Below are 18,691 nucleotides of genomic sequence, written 5' to 3' on the forward strand. Positions count from 1 at the left end.
TACAATATTGAGAGTCTGGGCCAATGGAGGTGCAGAATGGACCTACTGGACATAACCAGCCCACTCCACTTCCTCCTTGTCAAACCTATGCACACCTAAGCTACCACATGACCTAGACGCACAGTGTGCTCGGTCAGCACAGGTCTCCCCACGGTGGACAGTGCAGTAGCCAGATAGGCCAGGTCGTTTCTATTTCAACAGTGGCAGAAATTACAAATGAAAAAAGTTGAACTTCTCCATGGTGGCTGGAGCAAGCTTATGGCTTTCTCTGCTCTGGGCATTAAGCACCCAGTTCTGATATTGGGATAACCATGTTCCTTGGAGAGGGGAAGACAGAAGGAAGGAGGGAGGGAGAGGAGAAGAAGGACACCAAAGGGAAGAAAGCTTACCTTACAGGAGGTAAGATGGACTCCAGCAATCATTTAATTTGTTGATATTAATTAATTAGGTTGTTAATATTAATAAATATTAGATGAAGCTGAATATATCCATAAAAACCCAAAATGAGGTGTGAATTCTCTGAAATTAAGTATTTAAAAGCCTGTAGTAAAGATAATCAAATTGTTCTTCACACAAAGCCAACAATTTTGGTGATGAACTATTCCAAGGTATCATTTTGGACTCATCAAGAATTTCTCACTGCTAAATGCAGTACTAGACCCACCCTCTGGCTGATTACTGCTCCCTGAACTTACAGTATTAGGTCTATATTGCATTTGTAATCATTATTCCTACTTAATTTAGGACTTGGTGATTTAGAAACTTTCAAATTATGTATATCTTCACTTAATCTGCCAAAATAGCCAGTGAGAATATATTTTTATTCCATCATATAGATGAATAAGCTAAGGCTTATTCTCCAAAGATCAGTTCCACAAATGGAAGAGCCTGGATCAAACTCACCTGGGGTGTATGCTTGGATATTCTCGGACAATCTGACAAATGAAAACTCGTAATACATACACAGCATAACATAGTGCATTTTAGACCATCAATTAAGAACAGGTTTTGAAAAAGGGACAAAAGAAAGATCTGGAAGAGTGGGTAGGCATGGATGGGCTCTGAGAGACAATGAGTAGGAAAGGATTGCAGAACTGAAATATTAGACAGTAACAACCACCAACTTTACCTTCGAACAAGCATCAGGCTAGCACAGGCTTCTGAAATGAGCCTGGTTGACAGAAAAGCAGACTGGTTTCCATTCCGTATGGACTCTTTTTTTTCCCCATTTTTGATAGCTAGACAACCTAGCTCTTAATAAATAAAATAATAAATAAATAAATGAAGGTGGAACCACGAGTGAATCTCAGACTTCTATTTAGGGCTAAGAGGCTTCCCTCATTTCAACTCATACCTCTATTTTTATCTGTCAGCATTAAGAAAAGAGAAAGATTATCCATTCAAAGGCAGCTGCCATCCAATTAACACTTGACTCCAAGTAATAAATCATATCACAGATTTTATTGACAACCTGTAGGACATTATCTTTCCAGTGACACTTGGCATGACCTTTAACTCCAAATGGGTTAAAAGAGGTTCAAGTATAGCAATTCAGAGGCTGCCACAAGCCCTATGCATGACACATCCTGGCTAACACACAATATGGAAAGGGCACGCTTTGCTTAAAATACAATTACTGTTGATTAAGTATCACCCAACATCTCATGTATACACAATCTATTTTTAACAGGCATATTTAAAATTCCATTGAACTGGGTTTCCTTTCTCAAGTGTTCATTCTTGCTACCTTTTTTTTTTTCCCAGAGAAAAATAAAATGTTCTGTAATGCATTTTGTGTAGAACGCTGTTCTAACACCACAGAAAATTCCATTCAATGTCAGAAGAATTTAAAGCCTTGTTGTTGAAAATCACAGGCTCAGGATGTTACAAGTATTTAGATCTTTGCAAACCTTAATAACCAATGAGTGTGAAAATCTTTTAGAAGTCCCTATTTGGCTGTAGAATATGATATGTTCACTAGTTTATTAAAAGAAACCAGTAATTATCATGTGAAACACGGGAAAGATTTGGAACGCTTTCACTGTGGTGCCATATAAGCATTCATTCCAATATAGTCTCATATATTTCATGAATATAAGCATTTCTTCTCATTCATCCATTCACTATATTAAATAATAACGTCTGTAAGGCTGTTAAAATAATTTTCCATCTTGTTTTATGCTGTGAGTACTTGAAGTATTGAAAGAAAAACAGAGGGAGACTTTTAATCTACAGGTGGAAATTTCAGAAGACACCGGAAGGAATTCAACACAGGTTAACACTCACATGCATGTGTGCTCACATACATACACGTGTGCCCACACATGCATGCACATGCAGAGACACTCACCACACAGAGTTATCTAACTTTGAAACTAGAAATCTAAGAAGACCTTTTTCCTTCTGGTTAAACTCTAGGTTACTTAGGAAGACATTCCTATCCCTAATAAGTATTCATGTTTCCTTTCAAAAATGTTCTAAACCTCACTAACTACTGCTTTTCTTAGCCATGCAATAGTTATAGTCCTAGAGGTATGAAGCCTGATGGTGTGGATAGTAAAATATTTAGCAAAGAACTATTATGGCAGCTGGATAATTAATCTCAAAATTAATAAAACTAAAAACTTAGGAAAGAGTACAATATGAAGCAAAGACATTTGAACTCCATACAGAAGATGCTAGCAAAACTTACAAACCTGATGTCTATACTGATTCATTTAATTTAAATACAAATATTTATATGTATAAAGATAGTGTGTTTTCCGTTTGACAGGCCCTCAACTAAACATTAAGGGTAGAGAAATAAATGTGAATATTCCTGCTCTCACAGAGCGCATAATCTCGTGGACACATAAATAAATTAAACTGCTAAACACAACACAAAGAATAATCCTGATGTAAACTTTAGCCAACAATCATAACTATTCTATAGGTCAGATATTCATTATATGTTATATATGTAAATTCAACAGTAGAATTAATCTGGGAAAGCTTCATGAAGGCAACATATTTTAAATCCAATGTCGAAGAAAAGAAAAGGACAAGATGTGTTAGGCCAAATTGGAGTAGGAAAATAAAGAAATTCTATACTTTGAGATATTAGGGAAGCAAGAGAATTTGAATTGTGTGCAAAAGGTAAATACTTAAAAATTACTTCTTGAATTGAATACACATGAAAAGTTTTAAGTGGAGATGGTAAAAGGAATAAAAACTAAGTTCATAAAAGGCCCCAGGCGTGGACCTACACACTGCTTATCAAGCCATGCTGTGGCAGGCGTCCCACGTATAAAATAGAGAAAGATGGGACCCGAGGTCATTGGTGGTGAATGTTAGTTCAGGGCTAATCTTCTTCAAAATAAAAGGGACCTCTTGCTTAATGAATCTCAAATCTCTGTCCTTAGTTCCAGAATAATATTGATATATTTTATGGTAAGCTATGGAAGAAGAGTATAAGTTTTAGAGTTTATTTAGTAAATATGACCTTGAAGGAGTAACTCTGATCTGAAAATTAGACCAGGAACTCTAATTTAAGAGATAGGTTTGAGAATTAAGTGAGATAAAATATGGAAAGGGCCTAGCACACTGCTTGACACCTACAGTACATGAAATAAATGTTAGTTCATTTACTCCCCTTAATCTTAGTTCCCTAAACACATTGGTACAGGAAATTCTTACAGTTGGATTTTACCAACACATCATAAAGCACTGGAACAGAATGATATTTGAAGACATGATTTTTATGTTTAAGATTCACGCTACTCTAATAAAAGAAAATTCTCTGAGTTAGGATTTTATAAATCTGCTTTGCAATAGACCCTATAGAAGTTTAAAGAAGCAAATCTTACATGATTTAATCACAATCGGATGGATCCACACACTGTTGCTATAACGTGTGTTTCAGGTAGTAAACTAAGGTCCTCATCCACATTTGTAAGAATTCTGTTTCTTTTGTGTACTGTGCCCACCCCTCTCTCCTACTGCCCCTGACGGTCTTGCCTGATGTATTGCAATAATAAGCTACTTGATGAAGAGTTATAAGGAATATTTCCTCAATTAAGCATAAGGGGAAGGGAGCTTTCTATGTGCCCCTGTGATTATCTTCTGACACGCACTGGCCAGTCTAATCTCAAAGTGAGACCCATATGGTTTCTCACTCCCTCCTTGGAGCCAGGCAAAGCCCCTCCTTTCTGCAGCAGCCAGTAGCTGAGTTTCCCTTGAAAGCTCCACGTTTGCCTCTCCTGGATCCCGGGAGGCACAAGAGGTAGGGGAGTGACGTTTGTAAGCCAAGGTCACCCTCTGGAGAAGGCTGGGTTCCACTGAGCACACGCGGGAAAAGTCTAAAGATGCACAATGTGGTTCTGCCCTCACCTCCTCCCCAGAAAGGAGCACAGTGCTTCCTCTGCAGAAGTGCAGGATTTTAATGAGACACTGGCTGTCAAAATTCATGCTCAGGTGTTGAACCTCTCCAAAAGTGGGAGTGTCCTGCCATGAGGAAAGAAAGCTGCTAGCCTCAGTTAACAACACATTACCACCAACGTAACGAGAGAGAAACTGGAATCTCACAAGCAGGGTCTTCAAAATAGGAGAGGATAATTTATGAGCAGGAAGTAGAAGATAATGAAATAATTCAGATCTGCTTTGGTTTTACCAGCAGTCATAAATATTGTATGTAGTGTTTCTCAGGCAATAAGAAAATCTCAAATCACGGAGCTAAAACTAAAATACAAGCCTATTTCATTAAGGCATATTCAATTCAATTCAACAAAGATTTATTAAACAAAATATGACTGAGCGTCTACTATATGATTTTCTCTTCAGTTTGTTCATTACTAATATATACCCTGATTTAATCCTTCTTTTTGCCTTTTAAGCATTCACACTACTAAACTCTGCTTGATGTGTCCTCCTTTCCCACTTGTAATTAAAATGTTGCTATCTATTTAGTGTTTCCCCACAATGAATTTGAACCTGGAGAAGAAATTTCTTTCTTATATGAGGTAACTACTTCACAGATATGTGCATCCTCAATTATACAGCCAACCACACACTTTGCTAAAACGTAATATCTTTTGTAAATAGAAGTCTTTCTCCAAAAGTTCTGTTTCCCAAAACTCCTGGACACTTTTGCCAGCCTATTTTTCTCACACGTTGACTGAGTAGAAGATTTAGTAAGTTTCACTCCTTCCATTCCCTCGTTACCCATTCATTCATTCAACCAATATTGATTACTGATGATAGGGGAGGCTCTTAGCTAGAAGCTGGGGCCACAGGGGATCAATCGAGACAGGGTCTGACTCATGGAGTTGACAGTTGTGGTTCCATTTTATGACTGCGGAGATTTCCTGGGATGCTACACAACTCTGGCAGCCTGACAGGGAGACGGAATGGTAAAGCATACACACTAAGAAGCCATAGTACATGTTCAGATAGGAGTTCCACCGTGGTCTTGGGACCTTAGGGAAGTTATTCTGCCTTCTGATGCTTATTTGCCTCACGGATAATTACAGAACCTTCATAGGGTTGGCATGAGGAGAAACTATTATGTTGTCTAGACTTTTTTTCAGCTGAAGATTTGATTTTTTTTTAGACCCAGGACCGGGATGACAAAACGCCAGCCTCCAGCCAGCTGCCATCGCTCATAGCAAGCATACACGCCGTACTTCTTCTACTCTATAACACTGATTAAAAATAGATTTTCATTCCCCACAGGACAACGCTAAATCTGTGCACCTGTGCTTGCTCATTCCACTAGGTAAACCCTGTCAGCTCCCTGACAGGATGCTCTGCAAACAAGTTGTAGGCTTACCCATGTCTGCAGGATCAAAGGAATTCAGGAATCACTCCCCCTGGAGAAGGGAATCTTGCTCATTAGACAAGAATTATGAAGTCACTTTTGCCACAATTGTCGTAAACTTATTTTCTTAGTTCTAGCCAATCAATTGAAAAATTTTAAAAAGCCTCCAAAGAATTATAAGAGAGATTGTCTCCTATCAAAGTTTTGCCCAATATAAACCCTTTGGGGGAGGGGGGAGGGAGGTGGGGGAAGCTGGGACACATTGGCTGGGACAGAGGACATTCCAGCCCCGCCTCACGCTTGGACACTGGGTTCTTTATTCTAAAATTAGAATGTCCTCTGCATTTCTGGCATTTAATGCCTGCGCTATATCTCTTTCCCTTGAATACTGGGTGTGTTTATCTTAATTTACAGAGACAATTTAAAAATCTTAACGTGTAATAGTTTTGTCAACCCCAGTCTAATGATTAGCGATGTGGGGAAATATTTCAACGATATTTCTATGGTTCACTAGGAGCCAAATATTCCAAACTGTCCAACTAGATTCCAAGTGCCCTGAAAAGGAATCAAGTCTTGTTCAACTTTTTACCCCACAGAAACGTGCCCGTCTCCTGCGAATATACAATAACGAATGAATGAACAGAAGAATGCACAGCAAATTGGTGTTCCTGCGGTAGAAACCTGCGGCCTCGGCCATGTTGCCCTATCGTTCTCACCGCTCTCCAGGGTCAGAGAGAACCTTACGTTGATTCCCAAACACATTCTGAACAGCTGTCTGCAGGCGCTCTGAACTGGAGACTTGGGAATTAGTGCGGAAGCAAGATAGGGCACTAGCGTGGGGTCATCGGTAATCCTTAATCAGATGTATCTGGGAACGGAGAAAGAAGAAAGCTGGACCTTTAGGCAGAGAAAGATACACTCACACTCTTCCCTTCTTCTGCCCGGACTTCCTTCTTCCACAAGCCCTTCCCTATTTTCCCCAAACCCCGCCCCTTTTCCAACCAGGCCCCTCCCCATTCCCCAACCCCTCCCCCTTTCCCCCTGAGACCCCCCCCCTTCTTCCTCACACCCCTGGACGTGAGTCAGCTTCCTTCACAGCCTCATAAGGAACCATGAATATGGGTATTCTCTAAAATTCCATCCTCCTCCTCTTCCTTTTCCTCTTCCTCTCTCTCAGAAATCCCTTCTACTCCCACAGATTCAACTGTCTTTGTAACGTCATGATTAAGAACACCAGTTCTGATGCCAGGCTGCTCTCGCACTTTTTAGGTGTCGAACCATATGCAAGTTGTTTAAAATCTCTGCCTCCATTTCCTAATCTTTAAAATAGGAATAATAATAGTACCTCTTTAAATGGCATCATTGTGAGAGTTAAATGAGTTGATCTCTGCACAATCCTAAGAAAAACGCCTTTTTAAGTGTTTTTTAAAGCATTGCTCTTGTTCCTTCTGAATGCCGATGACTCTCAAATCCTTATCTATCTAAAAACTCTGACATTCATCTCACAGTCCAGATGTCTGAATCTGCACTCATTATATTGGCATATCTCAAACCTGCTCTCCTATAAATTTTCCCCAACTCAACTATGACGCCCTCATTCACCCATTTACCCAATCTAGAGACCCAAAGAGTGTGCTTTCCTCGCACTCTGCTTCACCTCTGTTCAGGATCAAGGATAACTACTAATTTTCCTTGAGCTCTGCCCCCAGGTCCCCTTGCTGGAGTGACCACCACCACAGTGGGTCTCACTTCCACAGGTCTCCACTTCCTCCACTCTTCACTGCCTCAAAAAGCAGATCTGACCTGAGAATCACTGACCGATCCTGTTCTTTGGAAAGTGTTAGCACACCGTTTAGGACAGTGCTTGTGTCTCTGGGAGGGCAGATGAGAGGGGATGCAAATGGAGAGATCAAAGTTCTTGATGTTTCTTAAGCTGAGTGGAAGGCACGCAAGTGTTTGCTGATTAGTCTTGCTTAAATCATATGGATACACATTATATAAACTCTTCTGTATGTAAGATTTATTTAATTTAAAAATGAGCAAAAGTCTACAAAAAACTCTAACTGAGGGCAATGCCTGCAGAAAGGGCCAAAACCTGATTCATAAGTCTTTCCACAACGTGACTCAAGTAACTCCCCAGTCCCTAATTCTCGGTCCTCATCATACAGGTAGAGTTAACACACCTTATGCTTTCTCCTAATACAAGGCAAAGGGATTTTTGTGTATTTGTGTAATGAAGAGGGTGTGAGGGCAGGAAGGGAGAGAGGCACGACAGCACAATCTGTGTGATCCGTGGAGCTTTCCTGCCCCAGTCCAGAGGAGGAGCTCTGATGTCCTTACTGAAACCCAGGTGGGTTCCCTCCCGGCAAATTCAATCAGACTCTACCAGAAACATTTGTCCCACAAGTAAAGTATGTTTGCTGCAAAGAGGAGACCATGCAGAATCATTTCCAGAGTCATGGCGTCCCCAAACAAAGGGAAGCGGGGACTTTTATTTCAGATGGGGAATGAATATTCAAAAGGGTGAGGTGGGTATTCCTTTGCACAGGTTCAGTTGGAAACATGCATCCACACACACTGCAGGTTACAGTAATAAGGCCTATGCCCCTCCTGGAGAGACCTTAGCACTAAAAATAAGGCACAGGTCATAGACGTAGCTCTCGTGGTGAGGTTTGGTCTGGTTCAGGGTGGTTGGTGATGGCATCTCCTTAACATAACAAAAGAAAAAAGAACAATTTGAAAAAGTTAAAATATCCAAAACCACCATTGAGTTCCTTGGCGTATCTAGTCGGTGACAATGTCACCTGTTCCCTTGTTCCTTTCACACACCAACGTGCTGCAGAAATCAGCAGCTCTTTATGTTACACAGAAATGAGCAACTAGTTCCATTCCTACACACACACGAACAAGAGTGAGCAATGCGGTCTTTAGGGAGCATGGCACAGCAGAGGCAGAAACCGCGCCCCCACAGAAGTCAGCTTTAAAATCTCTGACCTCTCTGTTCCCCAAACCGCTCCTCAGCTGAACTTCTTCCGGGGAAGCTCCCAGGCTGGTGTCTGCTCCCCTCCCTGTACGTTTGCGTGTGTGTGCACACGCGCGTGTGATCTCCTCCTTTCTCTTCCCCACCTCGCCTGTAGGCAAGCTTTCCTATCATCTGGTTCTTGGTACTTTACCATGCTCTGTGAGTCTCACGTTCTACCTTATCACGATTAGTCTTTCTAATACCATCATCTCCTGACAGGAATCCTGGTGAACATCATGTTCTTCATCTTAGAATAGCTTTTCTCTCTCTAACAATTTTGAGATACTTACAACTTTCCCCTCTTGGGATATCAGCATTATGTTGCAATATTGTGGGGTATGCTGTCACACGACTGGGGGAAGTGACTTCTTCTCCAGTGGTCCCTACCCCACAATGTTTCCCCACTGATACTGAGATATTCCCAGGCTCTGAGCATTCCCACATGTTATTGGTTCTGTCTGGAAACTCTCTCTCCCTCTTTATCACATAGTTAATTCCTATTCATTCTGCCATCTTCCTTCCATTCAATGTGAGCCCCTCTCCAGAGCTCCTCTAGGGAAATCTTTACTCCTCTCTGGATCACAACATACAGTTGCCCGGGTCGTTCACTGCACAGCTCCAGTGGGCGCCATCCTCATAGCCATTCACATTGGAATCTATATGAATACTGCAGGGTGTAACCTGTATGACCTAATACTCCTTCTTTTGTTCTTCCTCAACAAAGCACTTTCCTATTTTTGTGTAATTTTTTTCTTCCTGCTTGCCTTTCCCCTACTGAACTCTGTGCCTCTGAGGAGCAAGGAACATGTTGTCTTTGAGTCTGTCCAACATCTAGCCTAGTTCCAGGCACAAGTGGCTCTCTGTAAATAAGTGTGAGCTAATTGATTGGTTGATTCCAAATGGCTTGTAAACTCGTCACGTTCTCCTCAAACACACTGCTAACTTCATGAAGATTTTTGACCAATTGCTCTACATACATTAGTCAAAGAGAGAGAGGGACACAGAGAGAGAGAGAGAGAAGGGGGGAGAGAGAGAGAATGTTCAAATAAAAACGCAGGAAAATAATACGTGTAATAAAACTGAGTAAACCCTAAAGAAAGTGTCCTAACCACCATATGTGATTCAGATCAAGTGTTAGGGGGTCTACCCAGCTGCGTGGATAGAGTGTGGGTAAAGCAAAGCAAGCAGGGAGATAAACAGCCAAAAAGGACATCTCCTGTGCTTTGGGGGGAAATGTCGGCATTACTGCTCTTTACCCTGGAAAAGGTCGAATGAGTCTCTCTGAGGCCTTCTCTTAGGAAGGCTCTGTCCTTGACTTGCAGAGAGAAAACCTCTGACTGCAACACCTCCCGAGGGGTCTGCGACTTGAACCTCTGACTGGCCCTCTTCACCAGCGCTGGTGGTCGCTGTTAGGAATTAGCAAATGACAGGCACCTCTGAAAGAAGTGTTTAGTAAAAAAATATCACCCTTAAATATTATTAGCTTGTTTTCATTAAACTTCAGGTTAGCGAAATGAAGATAAGTCAAGGCTCCATTCACCTGGTCTTAATTACAATTCCTTGCTCATTGCAGTGGAATCCAAAGATTGTGCCCCCGCAGAATAAATAGAGCCCGCCCAAGCCTGCGCTTTGGGGTCATTCTGCCTTGTTTGGTACGTACTGTTTTAATTCACATTATTTCTGGAAACAAGATAATTGTCTCCTGGCTACATAATTCCCCGGAATTCTCCCAGGGCGCTGCTGCTGGGAGAGCTGGAGGCAGCGGGAATGCCATTAGCAGCTCTAGATTGTACCGACCCTTCACAACCTCCCCTGGGTCTCCCCAACTCCTGGGGAATATAGATCAGCTTGTCAACGTCCACCCCTGGGGAATTCTCCAGCATGAAAACCCTGGAGAATTATTTTCCATTTTAGGAAGGGAGGGAGGACAACTTTAGCATCTTTACAGTAGTCAAAATTAGGGAAGAGGCTGAAAAGAATTCTGTTAAGAGGAGAATGAACAGGATCCTGAAATATCTCTATGTAGAAAGTCTTGCTAATAAGCCAAAAGGCAGAGTTGTAAGATCACTCACGTACATACCTCCCAGGATGTCTTCCCTGATTAAGGATGTGTGAGGGTTATTGAATTTTGAATTAGACGCACTTTAGTAAAACAGTAGAATGCTCTTGTCTGATTGCACCTGTATTGATTCTGTTAAAGAGGTTTATCCTTGGATCAGGGTCAATGATTTTACATAAACTTACTAGGGACTCAGACTGAGTATTAGTGTTTGAATTCTTGTAGGCTATTCAATTTGTTAGATTTCAATAATCTAAGGAATGTAAGAGCTGGCCTTTTGTTGGTAAAGTTTTATTTTCCTTGTGTTGTATTTTCCTTAATCTCCCTGACTACATGGTCAACTGAGGTCTTTAAAAAACAACCCACTTAAATAACAGCATTTATTTCAGTTGTTTTTAAGTTTTCAGAAATCTTTGGTACAAATGTAAAATACATCATTAAATATCATCACAGAAGAAAACTATCCACATCTCTAAATAAAATGGAACGCATGGTTGATAATTAAAATGTGGAATATGCATTCAGCAGTATATTCAAATTACTAGTTGTATTGTTTCTGTTGACTTCCAGAAAATCAATATACACAAGCAAAGTCATGGGCAACCTCCTACCTGTTAGTATTGTAAACCTCACTTCTGCAAGGGAAAACATTAATAGAGCTGACGTTTGGAAAATTTTCAATTGCCGCATGTATGACATTGTAAACTCTATCCTATATTAGGAGGATATTAACAAGGACATCTTTGAAGTTTTCTCTCTACATTATACAGATGTTCTTTTAACATACTTTTAGATTTTACGTGTAAAGGAAAACCAACACCTCAACATTAGAATTTATTAATTTTTTTCATTCAGTAAAGTCTTTTTAGTTCATACTATAGCCTGGCACTGTTCTAGGAACTGGAGATATGATGATAAACATTCTGATGGGATCTGCGCCTTTATGGAGCCAATGAGCTAGTGAAGATGACAGACAATATGAGCTGACAAATAGATACACATGAATTCAGATGAGATGGAGAAAATAATGCATGGTGGGGTTATAGAAAGATGGAGGAGAGGTTAGGGATTACCAGATGGTAGGAGGTTATGGTGGTTCTCTTAGAAGAGGTAAGAGATTATTAGCAATATGACCAAAGAGGAGAGGAAAGTGTGAAAATGTGCAGGAAGAGTGTTCTAGGTAGAAAAATCAACAAGGGTGAAGACCAAATGTAGGATGAGTTTGTTATGCCTTAGAAACAATATGGCTAGAGAGGAAAGAGTAAAGAAAAGAATAGGAGGGAAGATGAAATAGAGATTTATTTGGGGACCAGATCAAAAAGAACCATAAAGGACATAGTAAAGACCTTTTGTTTTAAGTGCAGTGGGAAGCTATTTAATAGTTTAAATAGGGGAGTACCATGTTCTGATTTATCATATAAGATATCACACTGGCTACTGTATGTAGAATGGATCCATGAGGGCATGAAAATAAGCAGTGAGGTAAATACAAAGATGTGTGAAGCATTGCTAATATCCACCCATGGCTCTTCTCCTTTCTTACTTAGTAAAACAATTCAGCATCTTTTCTGGACAGTCTTATGACTACCTAGACAGCTATATTCACTTGCCCTCATTCAGGTTGGGAGTTGCCAGGGGGGTGTAATCAGAAGTTGTGGATTTTCTGGAGAGGGAGACAGTTGTGTGGCATGTGTCTTGTTTGCCCTTCCCCCTGGCTGTGGTCAGCGATGTGAACATGATGACCTGCCACTGATGCACGCAGCTTGGACCATGGGGTGACTCTAGGATGGCAGAGTGGGAAGGTAGAAGAATTCCCTGACTCTGGAATGCTTCTGTGTGAAAGAATAAATTCTATTTTGTTTAAGCCACTGGTATTCTGGGATTTATGTTAGGCAAATCTAATTCTGACTAATTTGCTATACAACAATGGCTCAATAAGACACACAAATGCTTGGATTGGGTATAGTATAGAAAGGTGGGAATAGATGATATAAAAATATATTTTGAAGGTAGAATTGTGAGTGTTTACTGATCTGAATCTTCTGGATGAATGTGGATGATGAAAGAAAGAGAGGAACCAAGGATGGCTCCCAGGATTTTGGCCTGAGTTACTGGTTGGATTGTAAGCATGGAATGTAAAACCAGCTCTTAGTGTATGATTACAAGGGGGCAGATTTGTGATGAAAACATAAGAAACTTCCCTATAAATTACTTCTATTTCTATTTCTTCAGTGAAAAGAAGTAAGTTTCTCAGCTGAGAATGAGAATGATAGAGGGGCCGTTGAACACTTAAGGGGAGAAGAAAATGTGTAGAATGGATATTTGGAAGAGGAGGTGAGTAAATTGAGCTTTGAGATGTACTTACATTGCCAGCCAGCCCTGAAATTTCACTTAACATTTGCGATAAGAAATTTAAAGTAAGATGAATCTCTCCACCACCAGCAGAACCGTTAGATAATTTTTCCCGAGCTACATTCAACTAGTCAGGTACGAACACATAGCTAATAGAGCTGGATTTAACCAAAATAGTCCTTTTACTTAGAGAGTACAAATAGAGGGTTAGTGGATGTATCAAGGGAGCCACCATAGCAATGGACCATGAAATCTGAGCAGGCGACCAGGGGAGCATGAGATAAAGTATGATAGACATTGAAGAAGGGGTAGATATGTGAATGAGAGGTCTCAGTTCAGATGAAGTCATATTGGTGTAGATGTACCAGAGGAAGTGAGCTGGAAAGATCAGAGATTGGGTCAGAGGATGCTTTAATTAAAGGTTTTGTAGGGAGTATGTTTTTGGTAGTAATAAATACAAGGAAATAGTCATGGAAGTGGATGGCATATGTGGGAGGCGGAAAATTTACATTGGAGGTGAGAGAATTAAGGAAGAGTGGGGCAAGGTGTTTGACGATCCTTTTCTTGGATATGAAAGTCTCCAGGAGCAATGGTCAGTGTGTTGATGGAGAGAGAGATGTGGATGCTCAACTCTGGCACTGCCCAGGAGAATGGTAGATGCTTCCAACTAGGAGAGGCAGAGTTTGGAATAATCCGATGGCATGGGCTTCAAGGATGCTGGTGGAAGCATCTGCTTGGTTTAGCTTATTTATTTTATAGAAGAGAGACAGATAGTGGTCCAGAAAGAGCAAGAAGGACACCACCCCACCTCCGGGCCCTGTGGAGTGTGTCACGTGAGAGGTAGCCATCATCTGAGTGGCTCGCAGGTGAAATTGTGGCTTCAGAAGGGAGTTAGGTCTGTGGCAGAGCAGGAAGGTATCAGTAACAGAACATCAGTAACAATAAGACTCCTCATGAAGAAAACAAAGTTTGGCAGAAATGTAGTAAAAAGAGAAAGAAAGGCAAACTGTGAACACAGCTGGAGGCCAACAGCTGGAACACTCTTCAGACTTGAACATATGGAAAGCATCTTTGGTTTGGAGGGTGGGACAGAGGCCTGTGGGAAGCGGTCGGCTCTTCCTATCACAGCCTCATGAGTAGGTACAGCTGATTGTCAAGGTCCTGAGGATCATTTGGTCCCCATTTCCTCTCAGGGGATATATGTGAAGGTTGAAACTGGACTAACTCGGCAGGCTGTCTCTGTTTAACCAGCCCTACCCTGAAGCTTCCCTGTATTGGAATCAAAGGTCAGAGGGTCGTCACATAGAGATATTGCAGTATGCTCTCTTAGGAAATGTCCAAAGTCCCAGAGGGGTGTGCCCTTTTAGCTTTAATTCCTAAAGCTTGGGGCTAGGTGCACTCGGATATTCTTTCCAAATCTAAGAATCCATAACATCAAACTATTCTTGGAGTATAAAACAGAAAAATGAATTTTTAGAAAGAGAAATTCTAAGACCCAAAAATGTTGATACTAGCCCTTCCTGGACTGTGAGCACACATGCACACACATGCACACACATTCTCCTCCTGCCTCATTGATGTTTATCATTCAAACCTCATTGAATCCCCACTCTTATGCCCTCTTGGAAGGCTCCATGCCCATTCCTATTAAGCACGTACAGGATTGTGTAATTTTTCTCTGTTCTTCTTACCAGATTTGAAGATAGGAGCTGTCTTTTTATCTTTGTGTCCCCATAACTCAGTAAGTGGTAGGTGCTTGAGAAATGCTTATTGGATATAAAAGAATAAATAAAAGAATGCCCTGAGACACATCAGGTAGTAGGAGACATCATTTTGTTTTCATGACTCCAGACATACGCGACAAGTGTAGAGTTTGCCCTCATTCTAAGTGGGGCCAACCACCTTTGCCTTCTTATTCACCCCGTAAGCCAAGCTAACTGGTGGAGGTTGTGGAAATGGTTGCAGCGGGGTTCATGGTTGTGACAGGATCGTCAATACTGGGCTGTCCTTTTCCAAGTCGGGGGGATCCTGGGAGTTTCCATCCATTTCATGACTAGGCCCTGACATAACGCATACAATTAACAGACATTTGTTCATTCATTAAGTAGTTTGTGGCCTCCACACTATGTCTACCTCAAAGAATCAAAGGCTGAAAAATAAGTATGTTTCAATGAATTCACTTACTCACACATTTCAAGTATGTTCTTGAATAGTTTCTTCAGAAACCAAACAAAAGAGCACCTAATCGTATCAATGAAGCTAGAGTACCGAAATAGTACCACTGATCAAAGCCCTGTTCATACCACAATTGCCCCTCACAGATGCATTTCTCTCTAATCACTGTCACCTTATACTGAACCTATGCAAACAAGAGCATTCTGTGCGCTGAAGGTGTACAAAGGCCATATGCATGGAACCAAGTAGTCCTCGGAGGGGACACATTACCTGGTCTCCATAGGTAATAACTTGATTGTCAAAAGGCACTTCTGTCCTCACAACTATCCCTCAAATCAGGAATTAAGTAAGAAGCTGAGGATTCAATTTAAGTAAATCACAAAAGGTTAAGAAAAAAATAGTTGCATGTGACCAAGCCAAAAGAGGAAGTTTCGTTTCATACTCTCATTGCCATCATAAGGAGACAACAGAGAGCCTGACTGTATGTGTGTGTCGCCTCATGTCACTCTCCCAAACCTCGTGCAGATGGCAGCAAAAACCCCACAGCCACGAACCCACTGATGAAAGTCAGTCGCACTGGCTGGTGAGATTCTTGTGCCAACCGTACATTTGGCAGCTAATGTGGGAAGAGTGTGTAGAATAGCTCAGGTTCAGCACTGGCTTAGCATTCCCAGATAGGGGGTCTTCCATGGATTACCTCCATGACTTATCCTGCCTCAGCTGGGGACCCAAGGCCAACAGAACACGCCAGTGGGAGAGCAGGACTCTCTACATCCAAGATTTGACAATAATGTGAACACACAGAAGTGTTTTGAGGGAAGAGGGAGGAGAAGAAAAAGAGATTCATTTGTCCCCGGGAATGATGTCCTTCGGTCCTGAATAGTTGCCATTGGCTACGAATAGTTGCTGTTGGCTACAAATAGTTACTATTGACAGTCAGGCTGAGGAAACATAAGATCCTTCTAGCATCTAAATTTTGGGTCCTAAGATCAGACACAAAAACTGTTTTGGAAACCACTATTGATCCTTGCCAAAATTTTTATTGGTTTCTGGTGAAATGAGAAAAATAGGGGCAACGTGGCAAGTTTTCTGTAAAATTAAATATAATCGTAAGATCTTGTCTTATTGTTTAAAATTAACCTCTCCCCTTTTTTTGGTGTTAAAATGTCTTTTTTCCTCTGTGATTACGGTGATATATATGAGGTAAAAATTGTACCCATTTGGCATGACTTACAATGTCCTCGTTAGCACAATATGGGGTAGGCAACACTGCCAGACGTCTACTTTCTTTGGAGGTTTTCTTCTCAGCTGGAGACCACTCTCCCAGAGGAGCAGAAAAGAAGCTGCTCCAGAGAGCAGTCTTGACTCTTGCATTTAAAACTTTCAGCAGAAATTATTGCGGCATCCAGACAAAACCCAGGAGACTGGAAGGAAGTTCTGTTGCGCAACTTGCTCTGCTGTGAAAGTGAGCATGTGTCCTGGACCCTCTCTTGAACCTCCCATCCTGAAGGCGTTTTATAAATCAGCAGAATTCAAAGGACTTCTCAAAACGTACCACAGGATATCCCACAAGCTCTGCCATCAGTGGAGAGCTCCAGCATCCCTAATTAGAATGAAAACCTAAAGGTCAGGGTCAAGTTTCTCCCCTTCATCCTTCCCAGACTGTAAGTCATCCCAAGATACAGTTCTAAGAACAGAACACAGAAGATACATTCTGCTCGTTACTCCTAAAAGCAGGGCATTATGTGTGACTCATGATTAGTGTCATTTCAGAAAATGGTCTCCTAAAGAGTTGCTCTCTCTGGAAATCTCTTTTCAAGCATACTTTCTCTGCAATCTTTTAGAACATCTTTCCCTTCAGCCACTCCAGCTCCTTCTTTCCCTTTTCTTTTCTTTTTTAACCTTCCTGACTCATGGCACCTTATTTCTCCAATTGGAAGCATTTATGGTAGAGAAACTTACAGAGAGACCACATGATGTGGTAAAGAGATATTGATCCGGTCCTAACAATGAATTCTTTTATCTTAGACTTTTTGGAGGCATCAATTTCTGCTGAAATTCTCTCTAGTATCTCTTCCGGCTCTAAACATATGATCTAGGATGGATCAGACGTAAATATATTTTCTTTAACTGTAGTCACAGGAATTCTCCCAGAATGTAGCCAATGATCTCCTCCACTCCTCTTTGCTTATACTAGTGTGTGTCTGGTTGTGATTTCACTTACCTATTTTTTCATTCATTTGTTTATTCACCCAGTCAATCATTTCTCATTTATCAAATATTGAATAATTATCACCTGTTTTTGCCCACAGGGGAGAATGGAAAAGCAATTGCTGTTTTCTGCGCACACAAGCCTTTCTCTTCCCCTCTGTAAAGTCTTCATTTACCTTCCCTCGCAAAGATTTCCCAACTTTGTGTTTCATTTGGACTTGCGTTGTGAGATTTGTAATGCTGTGTTATTTTTCATTGTTTACACACCTCCCTCCCTGACTATCATGTGAGCTCCTTGAGAGTGGGAATCTGGGTCTTACCCACTTCGAATGCCGAGAACAGAGCACGGTGCACAGCGAGTGTCCATTACAACAGCAAGAGCAGTTCCTTATAGAGTGCTTTCTAACTTACACACACTGTTGTAGCCAATTCACACATACTAAGTCATGTAAACCTGGGAGTTACCCTACCATTTATTTATTGTTATCATCCCCACTATTCAGATTAAAAACTGAGGCTCAAAGAGTTCAAGAAATTTGCCCAAGTTCCCACAGAAGATAAGCGATAGAGCTGGGATTCAAGCCAGTAGACTGATTCCTAGTTTCAGGCAATAAATCTTCCACTATGTGGCTTCATCATTCATTGAACAAATTGAAGAAGTAATAATACCCCTTGGCCTCACGAGAATGCTGGGATGACATAAAATGCAGCAATTAAATCCAATATGTAGTATACCCAAAGAGCAGGAATTTTGTAATGATCATCAGATTCGGAAATCCTATTTTTATGCATAATTTTAATAGCTTATATCTCTATTTACTGTGTAATATCTCATATTATATTAATTACATAACTCTTTGGGAGCATTCCATGGTAAACTCCTCCACTGAACTGAACATATTTCTCATCTCCTGAGCCCTCTTCTAATTCTCCTTCCACATCAATCTGCTAAGTTTAACTTGTAAATACACTTACTTGAATAGTTCAGGTTTTAGTCAGGGAAAAAAAAAATTGCAATTAGGTTGAAAATTCATGATTTTGGAAACGAGAAATAAATCTCAAGGTGTTAGCCTTGATT

The 18,691-nt window shown here is 41.0% G+C and overlaps 2 long non-coding RNA genes across 8 annotated transcripts in view; one reads left to right on the top strand and one right to left on the bottom strand.

The window, feature by feature from the left end:
* The window catches only part of LOC106842021 (uncharacterized), a 101,417-nt gene that overhangs the window by 20,489 nt on the left and 62,237 nt on the right, over positions 1-18,691 (bottom strand). The gene's annotated exons all lie outside the window — the stretch shown is intronic.
* LOC123281863 (uncharacterized) overlaps positions 1-18,691 on the top strand; it is a 52,219-nt gene that overhangs the window by 11,991 nt on the left and 21,537 nt on the right. For 3 of the 4 annotated variants that reach the window (XR_011506356.1, XR_011506343.1, XR_006521620.2), the window contains exons 2-4: positions 6,391-6,521; positions 10,390-10,468; positions 13,108-13,209. This is a non-coding gene — a long non-coding RNA (uncharacterized lncRNA). The remainder of the gene's footprint in view (positions 1-6,390; positions 6,522-10,389; positions 10,469-13,107; positions 13,210-18,691) is intronic. The other variant, XR_011506349.1, reaches the window with a different exon arrangement.

The sequence above is a fragment of the Equus asinus genome, chromosome 1 (assembly GCF_041296235.1).
Source record: "Equus asinus isolate D_3611 breed Donkey chromosome 1, EquAss-T2T_v2, whole genome shotgun sequence".
Lineage (NCBI taxonomy): Eukaryota > Metazoa > Chordata > Mammalia > Perissodactyla > Equidae > Equus > Equus asinus.